Source organism: Mytilus galloprovincialis, chromosome 1 (genome assembly GCF_965363235.1).
Source record: "Mytilus galloprovincialis chromosome 1, xbMytGall1.hap1.1, whole genome shotgun sequence".
NCBI lineage: Eukaryota > Metazoa > Mollusca > Bivalvia > Mytilida > Mytilidae > Mytilus > Mytilus galloprovincialis.
The window spans coordinates 48,696,942-48,718,712 of NC_134838.1; the positions used below are offsets into that span (position 1 = coordinate 48,696,942).

General features: G+C 31.2%; 1 protein-coding gene and 1 long non-coding RNA gene across 10 annotated transcripts in view; both read left to right on the top strand.

Annotated features, from left to right (window-relative positions):
* LOC143076721 (protein MON2 homolog) overlaps nt 1-21,771 on the top strand; it is a 293,055-nt gene that overhangs the window by 171,121 nt on the left and 100,163 nt on the right. The window lies entirely within an intron of this gene.
* The window catches only part of LOC143076815 (uncharacterized), a 151,421-nt gene that overhangs the window by 79,748 nt on the left and 49,902 nt on the right, over nt 1-21,771 (top strand). Inside the window, exon 9 of the long non-coding RNA XR_012978795.1 lies at nt 10,881-10,952. This is a non-coding gene — a long non-coding RNA (uncharacterized LOC143076815). The remainder of the gene's footprint in view (nt 1-10,880; nt 10,953-21,771) is intronic.

Here is a 21,771-nt window from a genome sequence, read left to right on the forward strand (position 1 = left end):
GATACTTGAAAAGTAGGTAATTGTAGCACTCAAAATAATCTGCACAAAAGTAACTTTTTTATTGAAAACGGTGAGAGAAATAGAGCAATAAAGCTATTTTTGAGTCTCTAAAGAGTTGAAATTACTTTTGACCATTTATGTGGATTTACTTGAACAATTGAAACGCTGCTCTGATTAGCTAAATTCCCACTGGCAGTTTGTAATTAGCTTAAAAATTGCTACCTAAATAGGGTATTTTTTACTCAATACTGATATGGTGATATCCTAATAAATCCAATCAAACATTTATGAATTTAATATTATGTAACTGAGAAATATATTGCTGTAAATTATGTCATAGTCTTATTAAAAATTTTGCCCTGAGACATTGCTTCTCTTGGGAATGAACTTATAAACCAAATTGGAAAGATGTGTTGAAAAGGCTTTTGCATTTGTTTATTTGAATGTGTCTGGTATATTGATATATGGATGAATTCTTTTACAGTTGTTTGGCTTTTTTTCCTTTTTTTTTCTTCCAGAATTCTGAGCACAATATATTCTTTATGACAAATGTGTTTGATTTCTCTTTCTGTAATAGTAACCACCTGAAGAGAAAAAAAAATACTTAAATCTCTTATTTATGACCTGAAGTAGCAATGCCAAGTTACAGGTATCAACAGATTGTAGATCCATGTATATGAATATGTATATAACATACTAGTAATATTTAGTTGGCTTTTAATTTACTGATAACAAGATCAATATTTACACCAATAAAAACAATATTCAATGATCTTATTACAGTGTTGAATAGGTAACCTTTTAGAATAAGTTTATTTAAAGGAGCGACAAGTTTACATGGATCATTTCTAAATTTCCGGGCACGGAAAGCAACAATGATGAAAATCAAGGAAGCAGGACTTAGGCAGTGTTTCCAGTGTTGACAGCATCAATTATTGTATATCTGTGTCAACAATTTAGGTTTTATTTACTGTTGCTGTCTTATTTAAGTATTAATCTCATAAACTTTTATTAATATTACAGTAAATGAAAGCAAATGTTACAACCCTATATGGAAATCATAGATTTTAAAATTATAACATGGGATTTGAAAATAATCATCAGTGCATATTGATTTAAAATTTCATATGTATTAATGTAAAATTATGTAATGCATCAATGATTAACAACAGTAGTATATTTGTTAATAAATAAATAGTTATAACTGTAAGTTCCTATGGAGAATTGAATTTCATAAATTATCTTATCAAATTTATAGTTATTAATAGAATTAATTAATAGTTTCATTATTCAGATATATCAGAAAACTGCCAGTGTATTACACTGAACAGTAGAATTAACTGTGTTTGCAAAGAGGTGGTGCTGTTCTCAAATCTATGTATATTAATGGATTATAGGATTTTCATTGAAATATTATGATACACAACACCTCTCTGGCTTTCAAATGTTTACGTTTGAGGGTTCCTTGGCACAGGCACTAGTTTCTATCCATGGGAAGGTCGACCATCCATATATTAATGGGATAGTTGAAACTGCCATGGATAGAAACAAGTGCCTGTGTTCCTCTGTGTGAATCCACAACAGTTCTATGAAGCACAGAATTTAGAAAGTGCTATTTTCATTTTGTAGGATGCATGGTATTACATGCATTTGATTTTACCTTAAATATTTATTACATTTGAATAATTTGAAGTCATACATTTTCATTACTACAAATTTTTGTGTGTTGAAATGTTTTTGTTATTTCTGGTACCTTATTTTGTGGTTCCATCAGACTTTACTGCTATAGTAGTCAGTAATTAAAAATCTTAACACAACAAACATTTAGATCTGTCTAGAGGGAAATTAATTAAGAAAAATAAGAAAATACCATTTCAAAAATAAGATATACTTTTGTAATAGTATCTTAACCCTTTCCTCTTATTAAATGACAACTTTTTATGTCTCCCCTCTATTGTCATACCTGAGTTAGTGCCTCCCATGGCTTTACTCCATAATAACATTTTATGCCTCTTAATTATAATTTATAATTATAATAATGTTGTGCCTCAGTTGAAGCATTTTGCATTCAAAAATCTGTATAAGACTTAATCAGGTTTGTATTGAATACCAACAGTATATACTTGGGAATATCTGACATTAATTTTCTTGATGATTTTATCAATTTTGCCAAGCATTATTATGATTTTTTCCACTAAAGTAAGCTTAGATTCCAACATAATATTGAAATACGTATGTTAAACAATGTTTTTCATAGAAGAAAGGGTAAAGCTTTTACTTTTACTTGATGATTGTAATGATACCCTTTAGAGCAAGCAGTCCACTATCAGTGGTGTCAACTAAGAATATAGAAATAAGAAGATGTGGTATGTGTGACGGGATTGCTTCCCTTTGGAAAAACTTAGTAGATACTTAGTCAGCCGTAAGCGGTTGAGCTAAGGAAGTACTTCTTTAGCTCAGACGGTATACGCGCTGCCTTGTAACACAGAGGTCCCGGGTTCGAGTCCCGGTGGAGAGAAGCAATTTTGTAATAAAATTTGTGCTCTCCGGTTACATTGGCGCCCAACTAAAAAACCCACAGTAGTTAGAGAGGAATTCTAGCTAGGGTATGTTTGTGTGAGAGTCATAATGGTTTGATGACTCTTGAGGTGGGGGAAGTGTGACGAGATTGCTTCCCTTAGAAAAACTTAGTAGATACTTAGTCAGCCGTAAGCGGTTGAGCTAAGGAAGTACTTCTTTAGCTCAGTCGGTATACGCGCTGCCTTGTAACACAGAGGTCCCGGGTTCGAGTACCGGTGGAGAGAAGCAATTTTGTAATGAAATTCGTGCTCTCCGGTTACATATGATTGCCAAATGAGACAACTCTTAGCAAGAGACCAAATGACATAAAAATCACAACTATAGGTCACTGTACAGCTTTCAACATTGAGCAAAACACATACTACAAGGTCAACTTTTCAGTTTTTCAGTGGAAGTTTGAAACCATACATACCTTTTAACTTTTAAAGCGAATATCCAGTGAATTTGGTAAAGTACATGGTTGCAATTGATATGTTCTCTCTACACTATGAATGATTAGAATCAGTATATGAATATTTGGATTCAGTTCATTTATTTCTGGTATGATTAGTAATAAGTGAGAAATATTGACGTTCTAATTGGTTAATTGTCAATAAGACTTGTTATTTAAACATTGATATTGTATTTACTGCTTGGATCATTTGGATGTAATGTTTTTTTATATCATCGGTTTTCTCCAAAGCAATTCCAGGCTTAACAACTTATATTGGTTTTATGTATTTCCCTCAGTGTTTTTTATTGCAATATCTGGACATGTTCAATTGAATAAGCCGTGCTTAATAAAGTTCCGCTAGCAAAAGGAACACAAAAGTAAATTAATAAAAGCTGTATCAGTTTAGTTGTTTCTGTAAATGGATGAATCCTGTTTAGTTCTGTTGATGGTTTGATTGATTGATCATGTGTTCTTAATGTGATGTAATAATAGTTTGTAACTTTATGATTATTTCATAATTCATAAATGTATTTAATTCATAAACACGACTGTACTTAAATAAATGTTTTATTTAATTGAAGGGATTTATCAAACATGAAATTGCTAGTTAACAACATTGATCAAATTATTACAAGTAATATGTTCTGTATTCAGAGAAGTTAAACTCTTCCAATGTTCCCAATATATTGAATAGAGAATTACTGCATGAAACCATTTAATTTACCTATACAGGCTCCAGGTAGTCTGCTGTTATTATCAGATATCCAGGTAGAAATAGAGCTTCCTGGAGCAAATTCATGTACAATTCTAGCTAATGAAAAATGAATCAACTTGAAATTACTGGTCTCTTTTAATTATTTTAATAGCAGCAGCTTGAAATCCAAAATTACAAAAGCAAAGAGGCAAAGGCAAAAATGCAAAATTTATCACAAGGTTTAAAAATTTTCAAAAATTTTCATCAATAATACAGTTTTGATATACAATTTATTCATATGTTAACTGAAACTTTTTGCACATTTTTTAATGTTCAGGTAACTGTAGAGGACTTATACAGGAAAAATTCCTATTTAAAACAGGCACTTGTCTCAGAAAAAAAATCCTATTACCTTAGTATAACAGGGGGGGGGGGGAATGTGAGACATTAGTGCCTGTGCTAACTAGAAAATAATAGCTTTAGATATTTGCCGATTCTTTCTTTGGTTTAACCATCTTGATGGATTTCTGTCTAACTTGTTGCTGACAGTTTGTATGTTCATGTTTTATGAGACAAACAACAAAGTCAGCTGTAACAATGTTATTTGGTAGATAATGTACACTGATGGACAGATAAGTTGTTTACTTACAATAATTGTTGATTTGAGAAAGATTATAGTAGGAGTGTTGATTTTCTTGGAAAAAAATCTGTTTTTCTATTTCTTTAATTAGCCAGTTTATTTTGGGATGAATTCACTTTAGAATTCATCTAAATTTTTCTTGATTTCAACAAAATCTTAAATGCCATTCATTAGGAAAACATATAAATATAATTATATTTACATTAAACACTTGTATTTATTGTGGCCTATCTTTTATGGTAGGAAAACAAATATAAAGTGAAATTTGTACACTGTAGTGACGTAGTACCCGTCACCATCATGAATTCACCTAAATCTGTTTGGAATGTGTTGCAATCAAGGATTTATAATATATTTACTATATAAAATTTTGATTTAGATGTTGATTTAGATTTTGATTTTGATTTTGATTTTGATTTTGTTTTTGTTTTTGTTTTTGTTTTTGTTTTTTTGTTTTTGTTTTTCTGATTCTTATTATTTATTAAGTAACAAAAAAAAAAGGTTACTTATAGGGGCACTAGCTACGAGATATTTAAAAATACTGATATATTATATTTTTGCTCAATCATTTATGAAATGCAAATAGTGAAATGATAATTAGGGCCCCGCCGACGGCGGGTCGCCCTATAGTGATCAGTCTGTCCGTCCGTCCGTCTGTCCGTCCGTCTGTCCGTCCGTCCATCCGTCCGTAACACTTTCGTGTCCGCTCCATATCTAGAGAACCGTTATGATTTCATACTTAATACTTAACATGATTATTAACCAACACCAGAGGGTGTGTCATGTTGTATGTACAACTTCCTAGGTCAAAGGTCAAGGTCAAAAACTTTGGTTTCAGTTGACAACCCCGTGTCCTGTGGTGAAGATCGTGTCCGCTCCATATCTAGATAACCATTATGATTTCAAAGTTTATACTTGACATCCATTTTAACAACCACCAGAGGGTGTGTCATGATGTATGTACAACTTTCTAGGTCAAAGGTCAAGGTCAAAAACTGGTTTCGAGTTGACAATCCTGTGTCCTGTGGTGAAGATCGTGTCCGCTCCATATCTAGATAATCGTTATGATTTCAAAGTATATACTTGTCATACATTTTAACCACCACCAGAGGGCGTGTCATGATGTATGTACAACTTCCTAGGTCAAAGGTCAACGTCAAAAAAACTTTGGTTTCAGTTGACAACCCTGTGTCCTGTGGTGAAGATTGTGTCCGCTCTATATCTTGAGAACCGTTATGATTTCAAATATTATACTTGACATCCATTTTAACCAACACCAGAGGGTGTGTCATGATGTATGTACCACTTCCTAGGTCAAAGGGTGTCTGTCTGTTGGTCTGTCCATCGCTAACAAATTTGATCCACATTATATTTTGAGAGGACAGCTGTTATTATTTCATACTTTATACCTGACAAACATTTTCAACTTAACATATATATTAACCAACACAAGAGAATGTGTCATAATGTATGCATCCTAGGTCTAAGATCAGTCTGTCTGTCTGTCCATCCGTTCGTTGTTCTTAACAAATTGTGTCCGCTCTACCTCTCGAGAACCATTAATATTTCATACTTTATACTTGGTGGGTCATAATATATTGAAGGCATAATTCTAAAAATATGTGACAAATATCAATTGGGCAGCACCTTTAAACATATTGTTCAAACATCAATCCATATATCCAGAAGTCACCTTAGAGTAGTAAACAATGAGTTCACATCATGCAGTCATATCACTATTATACTATGAAAGTAAGATGAGAATATTTATCAGTTTTAACTTAAAATCTTAGATCAAAATCACACATGAGACTATGTAATAACTTCAAATAATGCTTCATATCAGATTATCCATACAACTTATTTACCCCACGTTATTGACAGCGGGGCCCACAGAGATGGCTCCCATCTCAATGATATCTAGTTCACTTTTAGCTGGCAGTATGGTTCAATTTTGTCAAAATAAGCAAAAAAAACATTGATTATGAATTATTCACTTGCAAGTGAGACAAAGGTAAACCATTTGATTGACTGATTCGATCCACAAAAAAATCATTCTTATACAGGTAAAAATGATGATAAACATTTATTTTTTCATCTATAATATGAAATTAAATAGACTTAGAAAAATCCAACAATGAGTTTGCTTAATCTATTTATATCTATTTTTATGTTTACATCGCTTATTTGGTCCTCGGATGACTTTAGCTGTCAACTCGATAGTTAATTAGATGGTGACTAGACTAAAATACACACAAAACAAAGCTACATATTTTCAAGTCCAAGTCCATGCCCTGTTAATTAAATCAGGCTATCATTGTCACATTTTTTTTAAGTTTTGTTTTTATATCCAAAATAAAAATGATATTAGTATAGTGACTGCAATAGTGTTTATTAAATCTGTAATAATAACTATTTTTTCTGAACTGGCTTCTCATACAGTTTAAGTTCAAGAATGAAATATTGTATTGTAAAAGTAGGCATAATATGTATTTCCATTTAAAAACGTAAGATTTGATTTAGAGCTAAATAACTATTTAAAATCTATTATATTTTTACATTATTTTTTAAATCTAATAGGCTTTTGGAATTATTTTGCTTAAATTGTACCTGAAATTGTTCCATGTAGACAGTGCTTAAGGTTTATAACTACTTTTGAGTTTAAGTGTTTTGATAGCGAGAAAAATACAACAGTAACTGCTTTAAGTGAATGTAAGAAGATTTTTTATGAAAGCATGTGAGATTCCTCAAAAGTTGGAGGCCCCTTACTGATGGTATTGACAGAAATGTTCATTTCAAATGAGAAATGTTATTTTCAGGTAAATGTTAGATCAAGATAATCTTAATTTGATCAGTTCATCATGGTATTGTGAAGAAAAATGTAAATGTATCTTTTCAAGTGAACAGCAGTCTAAGTAGTTATAAACTAATGAACTATCAGTAATTATAAATCTGCAATCCAAACATTTTCTGAATCTGAATTACATTTGAGAATCCTTATTTAAGGGAGTGTTTTTAAAAGATTTTATTGTTAAATATTTCTTTAGTTCTATCATAGATGTAATACCCCTTACATCTATGGTTCTATTGACTGTCTGGAGTTTTAGTAAACTTGGGTTAATGACATAGAGTCACTTGCCAGGGTAAACCATGGATGAAAACAAAATACCTTCTTTTCATCAGTTATAATTGTTTAGGTGTTACATTGTTCGGTCAAAAGTAAATCAGACTACATTCCTGAGTGATGTATTTATACAAAGTCACATCAGATCAGAATGTGGAAATGTTTGCAAGGTGGTGGTAGGATTTTTTATGGCCCCACAAAGAAGTTGTCAGTGCCGTATAGTTTTACCCTTGTCTGTCATTTGGTAATTCCGTCATTTCGCAACAAACCATTATACAGAGTTTTTTCCTAAACGCCTTCAGATATTGCCGTCATTCCATAATTCTGTCATTCCGCAACAAACCATTATACAGAGTTTTTCAGATATTGGGCTGATTTTTGGTATGTCAGAGTTAACCATGATGAGTTACAGACCAATTTTAAGTTACTTCACTTCTCTAATTTTTGCCAAAATTAAAGGATTACAACTTTGAAAATTGTTGAAAATGACATTTATACAAACATTTTTCTATATGCCTCCAGATTTTGTGCTATTGAAATTGCAGATTTTAAAACTTTTTGGGATGGGCCATTCGTGTCGCTTTGACACATTTAGTTTGAAAATACCGATATAAGAAAATAACAAGATGTATGTATGCCAATGACACACCTATCCACAAGAGACCAAATGACACAGAAATTAACAACTATAGGTCATATTACGGCCTTCAACAATGATCAAAGATTATGCCGCATAGTCAGCTATAAAAGACAACAAAATGACAAAAGACTATTGCTGGTGCATAGTTAGCTATAAAAGACATCAAAATGACAAAAGACTATTGCTGGTGGAATGCCAAACTCCTAATAATTAAAAAAGAACTTGAGCAATGTCTCTTTATAGTTAGTACATACTGTCTTACCAAACGGTCTATAAGAATTTGCTTTGAATCATAAGAATTGAGGATTATCTTGTCATCAAAGCTGTAGTTATAACAAAGGTACAATCTTAATGAGGCATCAACATAAAACATATCACAATTGCAATAATTTGCCTGCTTGATTGCTTATCTTATATTATTATCTTGTTGCACCAATTATATTGATGGATAGTTGTTCACATGTAACATGCAGAATTTTTGTGATAAAATACCTCCTATATATATGATTTTTTTATTGCCATATGTATTTATTTTCAAGTTTCTTCGATTAGTCAGTAAAAGTACATTAGAAGATGAAAAATGTGTTACCACTGGTATTCACTATCTTTAAGCATTTTTCGAAATCAAAGCAACTAAAAATACCAGCAGAGTACCCTGTCTTATACATTGATTAGTACAATTTGTTTGGATGAAATTTGGGGAAGTTTATTCATTGCATTGGTTTAACATATTTTTTGTGTTGCATTTCCCATATCAGGCAGGTCTTCAGTCTATTAGCCTGCTTGTACTGAAAAGTTCAGTGTAGGAAATCTAGCAATTTAACAACTATCATAACTTTCAAATATAACTTTGCTTCAATCCAGGAGGATTTGCTCTTTCACAATACCTATTGCCAAACTATCTCTTCAGTCTTAACAGGTGAACATTTAAGCTACTGAAAAGTTGTTACTTAAAAAAGCAAGTACAATGTAATGAATATTGTTTCCATCCAATCAGATTCTGCTACGTAAATAGAACACATAGTTTAGAGAATAGAGATCATAAAGCAACACTATTTTAGTATAATAAAGTTTGACTTAGAATATAATCTATTTATTCAATATTTCATAACTTTTTTTTTCTTTTTTTTTTGTTTTTTATATAAGAAACTGATTTACTAATAAAACTAGTTTAAAGTAATACATCCTCCAGTGCTAAAAAGAAATTATGGAAATCTTGCTTTAATAGTCAAATCTGCAGACATGTGATGCTGCTCACATTCAGCAAGATCACCATTTAAAGATTGATGTTATATGTTATTGTTATTTAAAAGAAACACAGGTAGCTATTGTCTTAGAATATAGGTGTTCACATTGATTTTTTTTAGGTTTATTTATTATACCCCACGCAACGGGTTGCGGAGGGTATAATGTTTTTGACCCGTCTGTCCGTCCGCGATTCAATTTTTTTTCTAGGAGTTATGCCCCTTTGAACTTATTTACTTTAATGTACTACTGCAACAGTTTGTAATCGCAACTCCTCTCAAACCACACAACAGAATTTCACGAAACCTTTTCAGATAATAAGGACATACTATGTAGTTGTGCATATCGACGGGAAATTGCGATTCAATTTTTTTTCTAGGAGTTACGCCCCTTTGAACTTATTTACTTTAATGTACTACTGCAACAGTTTGTCATTGCAACTCCTCTCAAACCACACAACAGAATTTCACAAAACCTTTTCAGATAATAAGGACATACTATGTAGTTGTGCATATTGACGGGAAATTGCGATTCAATTTTTTCTCTAGGAGTTACGCCCCTTTGAACTTATTTACTTATATGTACTACTGCAACAGTTTGTCATCGCAACTCCTCTCAAACCACACAACAGAATTTCACGAAACCTTTTCAGATAATAAGGACATACTATGTAGTTGTGCATATTGACGGGAAATTGCGATTCTATTTTTTTTCTAGGAGTTATGCCCCTTTGAACTTATTTACTTTAATGTACTACTGCAACAGTTTGTCATCGCAACTCCTCTCAAACCACACAACAGAATTTCATGAAACCTTTTTAGATAGTAAGGACATAATATGTAGATGTGCATATTGACGGGAAATTACGATTCAATTTTTTTTCTAGGAGTTCCGCCCCTTTGAACTTATTTACTTTAATGTACTACTGCAACAGTTTGTCATCGCAACTCCTCTGAAACTACACAAAAGAATTTCATGAAACCTTTTAAGATAGTAAGGACATACTGTGTAGATGTGCATATCGACAGGAAATTACGATTCAATTTTTTTTTCTAGGAGTTACACCTCTTTGAACTTATTTGATTTAAGGTACTACTTCAACAGTTTGTCATCTCAACTCCTCTGAAACCACACAACAGAATTTCATGAACTTTGTAGATAATAAGGACATACAACATAGATGTGCATATCGACAGGAAATTACGATTCTTTTATTTTTTCTAGGACTTGCGCCCCTTTGAACTTATTTGCTTCAATGTACTTCTGCAACAGTTTGTCATCTCAACTCCTCTGAAACCACACAACAGAATATCATGAAATTTTGTAGATAATAAGGACATACTATGAAGAGGTGCATATTGACAGGAAATTAATATTCAATATTTTTTCTTATACAATTTTTTTTTCTTACACTTATTTAATTTCTCTAATGACAATGTGGGGACGTGGGGTATGTGAGCGTGCTCACTAAGGTTCTTTAATTTCATTAATTATCTTCTATATGTACATATTCTTTTATTTCAGATGACATTCTGTTACTTCAATAAAGCTTGGTGTGGTGCTGTTACTACCGTGTCACTTTCTACTCAATCAATGGTAAGAAAACTATATGTTATATATACTTTAAAAGTGGGTCATATCATAATATGCATTGCAGGATAAGAAATGCAATAAAAACACTTGTCTTTTGTTTTGTATTTTTTTAAGTGTGCTTTAGGGATTTTGTTCCTTGAATTAATGCTATATAACATCTGTTTGCCTTTACATTTAAGATTAAATATGGTATGCCTCTAAGTTTATTCTACAGTGACTCCTTTTATGATCTTCTGTTTTGACTACAATTTGCCTTAAAATAGAAACGTGTTTCTTAAATTGTTATGGTGAACCTTTTAATGATATTGGTCTTGACAATTATTATATGACAGTTCTGTAAGAAGCAACAGCTGACATTGTTTTCTATTATCGGTTGTCCTGTGATAAAGGCAACTTTAAACAGGTAGCCATTTTAAATGAGTTTTACAGGAAATATTATAAAGATCAAAATGACATTTATCAAATAACAAATTACATACAGAGTATGTGAGTTAATTAGCTGGTGGGAATACAACAGCTAAGTTATGATTTATCTCATCAAGGCTTTAATCACATCCATGATAAATTAGAGACTTCCCTCTAGGGAGAAATAACTGCCTTCTAATATACACTAACTAGATCATATAAATTATACCACTGGAGTATGTAGGAGGATTAAGTTCAGTTTTATTTCTTATGATTCTCTTTTTTAAAGCTTATACATGTATAATAGTTAAATGATTCAAAGCTACATGTCTGCTATTCTGTTGAAAATTAATGAAAATAGTTTATAATACCCACTGGTCAAAGACAGAATACATTATAGTTAAATGCAGATGATTCAAAGCTACATGTCTGCTATTCTGTTGAAAATAAATGAAAATAGTTTATAATACCCACTGGTCAAAGACAGAACACATTATAGATAAATGCATATCAATGTCCCTCTGTCTGTCCATCTATTTGTCAACAGTTTGTATGATTACTCACAAGTAAATATTTGTATGATAATTATTTGGCTTTAATACATTAAAATAACATAAGAAATGAGGATAGAAAGCTTGTTGTTGATTTAAAAAAAAGATTTTTTGTCATTCTGCTATTACAGATCTTTGACACACAGATTTAATAAGACAATTCTTCAGCATTCTTAAAGTGATTTCCTCCAAACTTTTACATTATTATGAGGTTTCATGAAAGGAAATGCTTATCACAAATCATGAATACCAGTATTTATTTCCTCCAAACCTTTATTGTTGAGCTTTATTAAAGGAAATTAATTTTCTGGTTTGTCATGCAAGAGTTATGGGACTTTAGTTATTAGATTTTAGTAAAGTTTTTACATATTGTACCATAACTTTAGTATGCTTTGATTGATTCAGTGGAAACTTTATATAATTGTTGAACATATAATTAAATGCCTATGAAATATCACATTTCATTTTTGCATCAATTTCAATATGCAAAATAAAGGTGTATCATCCACTGTTTATTAATCTTTAATGTTGTTGTCCCTTTGCACGACCCATTGCCAGATACATAGAAATACAGGATGTCTGTTTGTCTGGTCATTTCTCTAAAATATTTAGTTATTGCCCTTGTATCTAGAATAGATAAAGTATAAGCTAAGCAAGGGACATTATAATTCTGATCTTTTGATTTAGTTTAAAACTTCTGCTAACCATGAGATTATGTTAGAAGGTTACAGGCATAAAAAAAAACAATTAATCAATTTACTTTCTAAACTATTGGTCATTATTGTACCAATTGAATATTTCTCCAAAAAAGCACTATGTGAAGAGTAATTTTTTTATTTTTCAATTTTGTCTTGCCAGCAACCAAGTTTATAAGAGAGACAGCAATTCAAGTATTTCATTTCCTTGTAGTGGTATTTATGGTAATTATGGGGCCAATATTAAACCAAATGTGGGCTCAATCAATATGAGGGTACCTGTTATGATTTTAATTTATTTACATGATTTCCAAAACTAAAGTAGAATCAGGTGAGCGACACAGGCTCTTGAACATTACCTCGTTTTATGATCTAAGTGGTCCAGTTATTTTTCACTAGGCTTGTTTCTCTATAATGTAACAGAACAGAGCTTCAATATTTGGAATGTATCAAGTAATATGTCTATGTGTCTCCAGAGGTCAAGTTACAGATTTTGGATGATGATTATTCACAAAGCAAGTTTTGGAGTAGAGATAAAGTGGTTAGGGAGCTACCATTTGATTTTTATGGGGGGGCTAGGATGAAAAATTTTGTCCTGCTTTTTTTTTTAGTTGTAATCTCTGTCCTGCCTTTTTATTTTTTACTCTATTCGGTCCTGCCTTTTTTTTTTATTAGTTTATCCTGACTTTTTTTACACAAATTGACATCCTGCCTTTTTTTTTTTACCAAGTTGCTCATCCTGCCTTTTTTTTTACTCAAAACTCCTGTCCTGCCTATTTTTTTCAAATTTCATCCTAGCCCCCCCATAAAAATCAAATGGTAGCTCCCTTAGCTGAGTTTTGAAGGAAACGCCTAATGTATAAGTTAACTCAATTAGAAAATGCCACGTGTTTGTGTTAATGAACTGGTCTAAGTGAACTGAGTTAACCATATGAACTGATTGAAAATAATAACATATCAAAGGAACAGACAGTGTGCTGCTTTTTTTTTTTTTTTTTAATTTTAGCAGTTAACTTAATTTTTAAACAGCAGAGAACTCCTTGCTAACAAACAATATAGGCTGTGCATCCTTCAACTTTAATTTACACATAATTCATTTTCAAACTGTTTCATATGTTTGTTGATCCAGCAACATTTATGTGTGGAAGTTTAACCTATTTATTTTTGATATGACCACAACAAAATTTTTTGGATCATATAATGGTATGATGATGTCGTCTGCCTCGCTTGAAGACCCATTTGGTTTCGGACAATAACTTTAGTTTAAGTGAATAGATCTCTATGAAATTTAATGAGAAGGTACGATACCTAAAAAGGAAGGTTGGGATTGATTTCGGGGATGATGGTCCCAACCGTTTTGGAAGAAAGGGGCTCAAAAGGGGCCCAAACAAGAATTTTTCTACTTTCAGGATATTAACTTGTGTATAAGTATTCCAATTGCTCTGAAATTGTACCACAATGTTTAAATACCAAAAGTAGAAGGTTTGGACTCATTTTGGGGGTTATGGTGCCAACAGTTTAGGTATTAAGGGCCAAAAGGGGCCTGAAACTAGAATTTTTGTAGTTTCTGGGCTATATCTTGTGTGTAAATGTATGTATCTTTCTTACATTGTACCTTTTAAAGGTTCCATATTACAAAACAAAGGCTGGGATTGAGTTTGGGGTAATTGCCCAATTCATGCAGGAAAAATGGCCAAAAAAGGGACTTAATATTTTTTTTACAGTTAGCATTGAGCTTCAGTCTTAAATGTTAAAGGATTATATTCATCAAGTACTTTTTCAAAACTTTGTGGAATTTTACTTAGATAGAAGATTGTTTATGACCAAATCCCAGTAAAGTTTGTTACACGTACATCAAATATCTTGTCAAACTTTTAGACAATTTTATGAAACACTGAAAGCAGCTTTTTTTATGCTTAAAATATAAAGTCTGAAGCAGACCTTTTAAAAATATTTATTTTTCCTTTTCAGTATTTTTTATGATAGATGGACTTTATTTTTGAAATAGTTGACATTTACAGATAGTTTAGCATCTCATGTATAGAAGTTATAACATACTTCTTAATACCAATAGTAAAGATTAATGACAAGATTTAAACCTCTTATAAAAACATACAACATATAAAAATTCACAATGAGACTCTCTTTAACAAATTCTGCAACCTATTATTGAAAATCACAAGTCTTGAATTACAATTCTGCTACATTAGTTGTATATGTTAACAACCAAAAAACTAATTAGCTGGCTTCAAGTTATATCTGTCCTTCTCAACAAAAGCTCATTAGGAAGTCAAAATATGCTTACAGCAAAATTCAATTTAAATAAGATTCTATTGAAAGAGTTTTGAGAAGGGAATAAAATCTGTTTTTCAGACAACACAGACAGCTTTCAATCTTACAGCATAATTGATGGAATTTGTGAATAAAATATAGATTACTCTTATTTTAGAATTAAGATAAAAACAAATTTGAGAAAAAATGTGAAGATATCAGTTAAAGGCAAAGCTTGGTATTTGACAGATTCTAAGGCAGCTTTTCAACATTTTTGTGTTGCTTCGACAAGTTATAAAAGGCAAGACTTAAACTCACTGTTTACAGGGGATGGATGGGGGCCACATTGTGGGTGGCACTGTCAAAAGTGTATTAGTTTGTCATTTAAGGGGAACCACTAGTGGTAGGTCAATGATATTTGGTATGGAGTTGTATGAGTAAATCAACACATCTAATTTCCATGAAGATTATTTGGATAAGTTAAAAGGGAACACCTTATGACAAGTCAATGGTATTTAATATGCATGTTGTTAGCATTGGCATGTCTCATTTTCCCTAAAAGTTATTTGGCCCTTTACCTTCAGTCAGGCTTTATTTCCTTTGATTATTTTCATTATTTAAAATAAGCCATTTAAATGAAAAAACCCAGGCATATCTGTGTGTCAATAGTTTGTCCTTTATGTTTGTGTTCAGAGGCGGATTGTGGGGGAGCCCAGGGTACAGGGCCCCCTTTTTGTTAGAAAAACTTAGATTATTAAATAGGGAATCACTGAGCCATGACTGGACCAGACCCCATCTTAGCCAGTCGGTCCCACACACCTTTTTATAAAAATTTCTGGGTCAAACACTAAGGTTTTTACAATGATGTTGATTAGCTGTAGATAGCTTTGTACATCTGTAGTAAAAAAATCTCAAGGTCAAGATAATGTCATCAGCAAGAGATCAATTCTTAATAAGAGTCTTGATACTATTTGATAACAGTGGTGGATCCAGAACTTTTCCTAAGGAGGGCTGCTGACTGACCTAAAGGGGGCGGGGGGGGGGGGGGGGCTCCAGTCATGGTTCAATGATTCCCTATATAATCAACCAAATTTTTCCCACAAAAGGGGGCCCGGACCCCCCAGGCCCCCCCCCCCCCCTTGGACCCGCCTATGGATAATAACTGCCTGCAGTTTAAACAAGTCCTAGATTAAAGCAGAGACTGCCAAAGGTATCAACAGCATATTCTTCAAAATAGTGTGGACAGTAAATATATCATAAGTCTTCTATTTTAATTAAAGGAAAGGGAAAAAAAGCAGTAACAATCAACTGAAACTGGCATCATTATGTTTAAGTGTTTGTTTTAATAATAAGTAAATAAAGTTAATAAATGTGTGCTTAAATTACAGTTATCTAAATGATCGATTACAAATTGAGTGCACCTGACTTAATACAGCATTGAAATTTAACATGTTTATCATGTTTATTATCAAAATGGTGCATTTCATAAGTTTATATGTAAAACAGGCAGCATGTATAAATGTTACATCTTTGTTTATGTTTGTGTTTACATTGATATTGATCAGCTGCAGATGCAGTTATACATCTGTGTATTCAGTTTACATTTTTGATGAAGAAAACACTTATTCAACTCAATTGATCTGTGAGCAGAAATTTAATAATGGATAAAACAGAAACCCCTAATCTAATACAAGTTGTTTGCATTCCTTTTCAGTAATGGCAGTTTTTGTCTTCATGGACATAGTTTCACTATATGAATTTGTATATAAAGTAATTTGAACATAATAATTCTGAATTTAATGCTTATTTCATATGTGTTAATTTGCTCTTATGGTCCACTTATCAAATTGGTAAATTTGATGATAAAAGAAATTCAATGCTGTATCATTCCCATAACATGCATGTACTAATGCCATATTGTAGTTATATAAACAGGGTATTGAATTTTTTATTAAAAAATAAATTATTGAGTTACGCCATAGTCTAATTAGAAAATAAGGAAGCATAATGTTTGAGATAAATTTATAGAATGTATTGTGTTGATCTTTTCAGTTTTATAATTTGTTTTGCTGCTAAATGATCAAATTAACGAAGCTGCTTGAAAGTCTTGAAACTTCCTGCAAGAATACATAAAAAAACCACCAGCATGTTGACATGGCATTTAGATAACTCCCAATGATCATAATAGGATGAATTATGAATTCATTTCTTAGTGAGACAAATTTTATTTCATTCATTCTTAGCATAATTCAAGTAAATTGCCCCTTTGAATTTCTTCCCTTACTTGTTCAGTGCCATGATTATGAAAGTGGTTTAAATATGGAAACAAATGAAAATTAATGACATGAAATTTATATCTTAATGTTGTTGGCAAATTTATTTTTGAACATTCGGAGCATGCACTGATTTTTGTTGTGATTTCCACCGTAAAGATTCATTTAATAATTCTTTCATTGATTTTCGTAGAATATATAAAGTGTAAATTGATTTTGATTTGAAGAAATTATGAAGTGAATCTAACTGTCATAAAGATTCTTTTTCTGTTAGATTGAAATCAATTTTATCTGTGAACAAAAGTCATGTATAGAAAAATAAATGGAATGTAGAGAGACATAGATAGAAGCTATTGACAAATTATTCTTAACATAACAAAAAGACTGGGGTTTATTATAGTGTTGTACAATAGGATGCATTAACAACAAAGGTGGAAGACAAAATTTTTGTTAAAGTGCATTCAAAAGTAATTATTTTGATAGTTTTATATATTTTCTTATGATTTTTTTTCCTTCTTTATGTTTTGGTGTAAATATCATGAAAGAATGTAAAGGCAGACTTTTGAATTATCTCTTCTTTATTTTGGTGTCCAGGCTCCCACTTATTTTAACAAATTCAAATGACAAGCATATTTAAAAAAGATTGTCATGTAAATAAACAGATAATCATCTTTTAACTTCATTTGCTAAGATTTATTGAATTTATACTGTATATGTTCAGGTTTAGATATTGGTCACACACAAAATCACAATCGTAATTCATAGTGTTTGGTCTAAGATGTTGTAAGGTACTGACAAGAATTCACCAAAGAATGAGCCTTATTTGAAAAGAATTTTCTTTTATCACCTTATTGATTACGTTCCGTTTCTTAAATGAATATTTCATTTGGTATGATTTATAACTATAATAATCCTACCTTTCCTTTAATACCCTTCTGCTGAAAGCAAATTTTATGCAAAGATGCTAGAAAAAAATAGCTCTGAGTCAGAGCACATCCTTTTTAAATTTTTATTTGATAGTGTAGTCCTACTTGTTACTGTGCTCCACAACTTTTCTTTCTTTTTGGAGTGTATGATCTCCATATTAAAGTTTGTTTAGCACAAAGTTTTCTAATTGATGGTAGTAATATAGCCAGGGGTAGCGTTGAAAATTTTATGTGTCAAGTTTGTTATTTTTTTGTTTTTCGACCCCTGCAACTTAAAGCAGTATACCCTTGCCTAAATGTCTGTTTAAGTTTACAATTACATCATCATACAGTTTTACCTTGATGTGGTACAAATATTTAGTCATTTTCATATAGCATTAGAATAAATATTTATAAGACTTACTTAAAATAGCTACAGGTACAGACAGATGTGAAACAAGGGAAGCTTAAAACCAGGCAGATGAGCTCAGTTATACTAAACCAATTCAATATTTTTATATTGGTTATAAGGAGAACTTATTTTGCTGTCAAAGTTACAATTAAGGTGCCTCCATCTATTAGATTGAAAAGGGTCTTGTATTATTTTAATTCCAAAACTAACTTTATATCATATAGTTTTAATCCATTTTTTACTGAAATGAAAGTTTCAGTTTGAAACTTATCTAAGTATTAAAGCTATATAAACTACTTACTTTTTTGGTTGGAAATCATTTCTTAGTATAAAATAAATATACTTAATTAATTGAATACATAAGCTTACCTTGTATATAACTGTCCTGATGTCCGATTTAAAACTCAGAATCAAGAAATATATCAATAATAGCAAGATTTGTGCTACAAACCCACCCACCTATTCTTTAGCCAATCAGATTAGCTAGCACCTGTTAATGCTTTGTTATACAGATTGCATTTTTTTGTAATTATGAAATAATAGGACCCCAGGTATTGATTCTGACTGTTACCAGATGCAAGGTCATTTAGTTTGTTAAATTCTTCAGTGGCAACAAATACATTTGAGTAATTAGTTGAAAAAAATTTTCAAAATGTATAAAATGTATTATTATTGGAAAAAGAGGTAAATCTGATTATGAGTAAAACATCTTTTTGTTATAGATACAATAATTGAGGGACAATCTAGAACTTACTGTACTGAGCAATTTTTTGAATTGTCTTTGTGCTTATAAAAGTCTTGATGTAGACTTTTTTTTTACAATATTTCAAAAAGTTTTTAAGTTGTTGAGCCCTTACGAAAAATTGTTATCTCAATCAGTGAATGTTGAAAACAAAATATAAACATGTTTGCTCCTAATAAGTCACCCATATTTTAATCAAATAAAAAATTGTAAGGAGTTTTTATATGACCGCAAAAAAAAATTTGCATCATATAATGGTATGATGTTGTTGTTGTCCGAAGACGCATTAAGTTTCCAGACAACAACTTTAGTTTTAGTAAATAATTTTCTATAAAGTTTTAAAAGAAGGTTCAATACCACTAAAGGAAGCTTGGGATTGATTTTTGGGGTTATGGTCCCAATAGTTTAGGAATTAGGGGCCAAAAGGGGCCAAAATTAAACTTTTTTTTTGTTTGATTTCATCAAAAATTGATTAATTGGGGTTCCTTGATATGCTGAATCTAACTCTATATATAGAATCATAATGTTTGGTCCCCGTTTTCAAATTGGTCTACATTAAGGTCAAAAGGGTCCAAAATTAAATTTAGTTTGATTTTAACAAAAATTGAATTCTTGGGATTCTTTGATATGCTGAATCTAAGTATGTATTTTGGATATTGGACCATAATTATGGGGAAATATCCAATTTAAAATTTTTAAGTTCTTAGACCACATTCAATCTGTGTCAGAAACCTATGCTGTGTCAAATATTTAATCACAATCCAAATTTAGAGCTGTATCAAGCTCGAATGTTGTGTCCATACTTGCCCCAACTGTTCAGGGGTTCAACTTCTGCAGTCGTATAAAGCTGCACCCTACGGAGCACCTGGTTGTACCTTAAACCAATTGTTTCATATCCATGGTTATTTTTATGTACTATTAAAAGACAATCTGTGCCAGCAGTTTTTAGTCAAGATTTGACAGAATTTCTAAGTATCTAAAGATTTAGGACATAATTGATTGCAGACATACTAACATTATTTTTTTTTCATTGGACATTATCAAAGTGGGTTTTTTTAATTGAAATCTCAAGAACTAATCTACTGTGTCTGTTGTCATCAGATTTCCTGTATAATACCATCTTAAAGAAAAAAATAAAACAGGGCTTAAAACAGGACAAAATCTAGCATTTCAAATTATTCAATACTTAAGTTTTGATGTTTTTCCCTGTAAATAGGTTATAAAATCCACTACCTTCATTTCTTTTTTAGTCTTAGTTGATTGAGCTCTGATAGTTTCTTCACATGTTTCTGGGTGAAGATGTTTTTTAGAATACACTAGTTCCCTCTTCAGTTTGTACTTTTTAATGAACCTTTGTTGCAAAAAATTTAAATAGCCTGGAGTAAATATAACTAGATTTTGCACTTAAAACAGAGTTGCTTGTACTTGTGAACTTTCTAACATTTTGCAAGCATGGCATACTTCACTATTTTAAAAATCTATGAAATCATATGAGTCTATGCAGTGCTTTTTGTTAAGTTTGAATGAATTCCAGATTGTCTTTTAATGAAGTGGCTGTTCGTGTCTGAATTGTTTACATGTTTCTGTAAACTCTAATTATTGATAAAAATATAGGCCAAAGGTTATCTCTGAAAAAAAATGTTTGAAAACATCAAGATTACAGAGTGTGTTAACAGATATTGTCACAAATGTCTTAGATAAACTATAAGGTCATTGTAGATATTTTTCCTACTTGTTTCTGATATAAGCCAGGATGTTTGTAGATTGCTTATCTATACACTGTGATGGATCCATTCTTGCTTTGGTTTACTGGATAAATGTTTTGACAGTTATAGTTAGTTGTTCCTATGTAAACAGCTTAGTCTTGCTTAATGATTATTGAGAAACCAGTTGAGTAGGTTTTGATTATCTTGATCATGAAATAATTTGTTCTTTATAAATAGAAAGTGCCATGTAATTGGAACAGTTGGATGCATGAGATATTTCATATGACACCATTTTTTAATGATTTAATTTGAATCCTTGGTTTTATGGTGACCTGATTCAGTGGGAAATATCAAGCATTTATCACAATAATTGGTATTGGTACTGAAGATCTAATAATTGATATGGTCTAAGTTATAATATTGATTGAAATGTAATTTTGTCATGGAACATTTTAAATATACTTTATAAACAGTTGGAAATTGTATGCTATGATTCCATTAATTCTTGGAAAAGTTACATAATATGAAAATGAAGAGTAATTTTAAGTCACTAAAAGTAAGTTCTTTCAGAAATACAAATGTCAAGATGTTAGAAGTTTTTCGCTAATTGTGAATTGTTACATTCTGGTTGTCCTGTCTGGTGATTCTGTTGTCTAGAGATAATATTGTTATTATATCCATCAGATCATTACAAGAATTGATTACAGTGAATATTGTATATGATTACCTAATTAATGTCCAATTCTACTGAAGCCAATATCTAACACATTTGAAGATTGCATTGCAACTTAATTTCCCCAGCGTGAACAATTGGAAATTCTATAACATGGACAACATAAGAAAAATAGAAACATATAGTCAA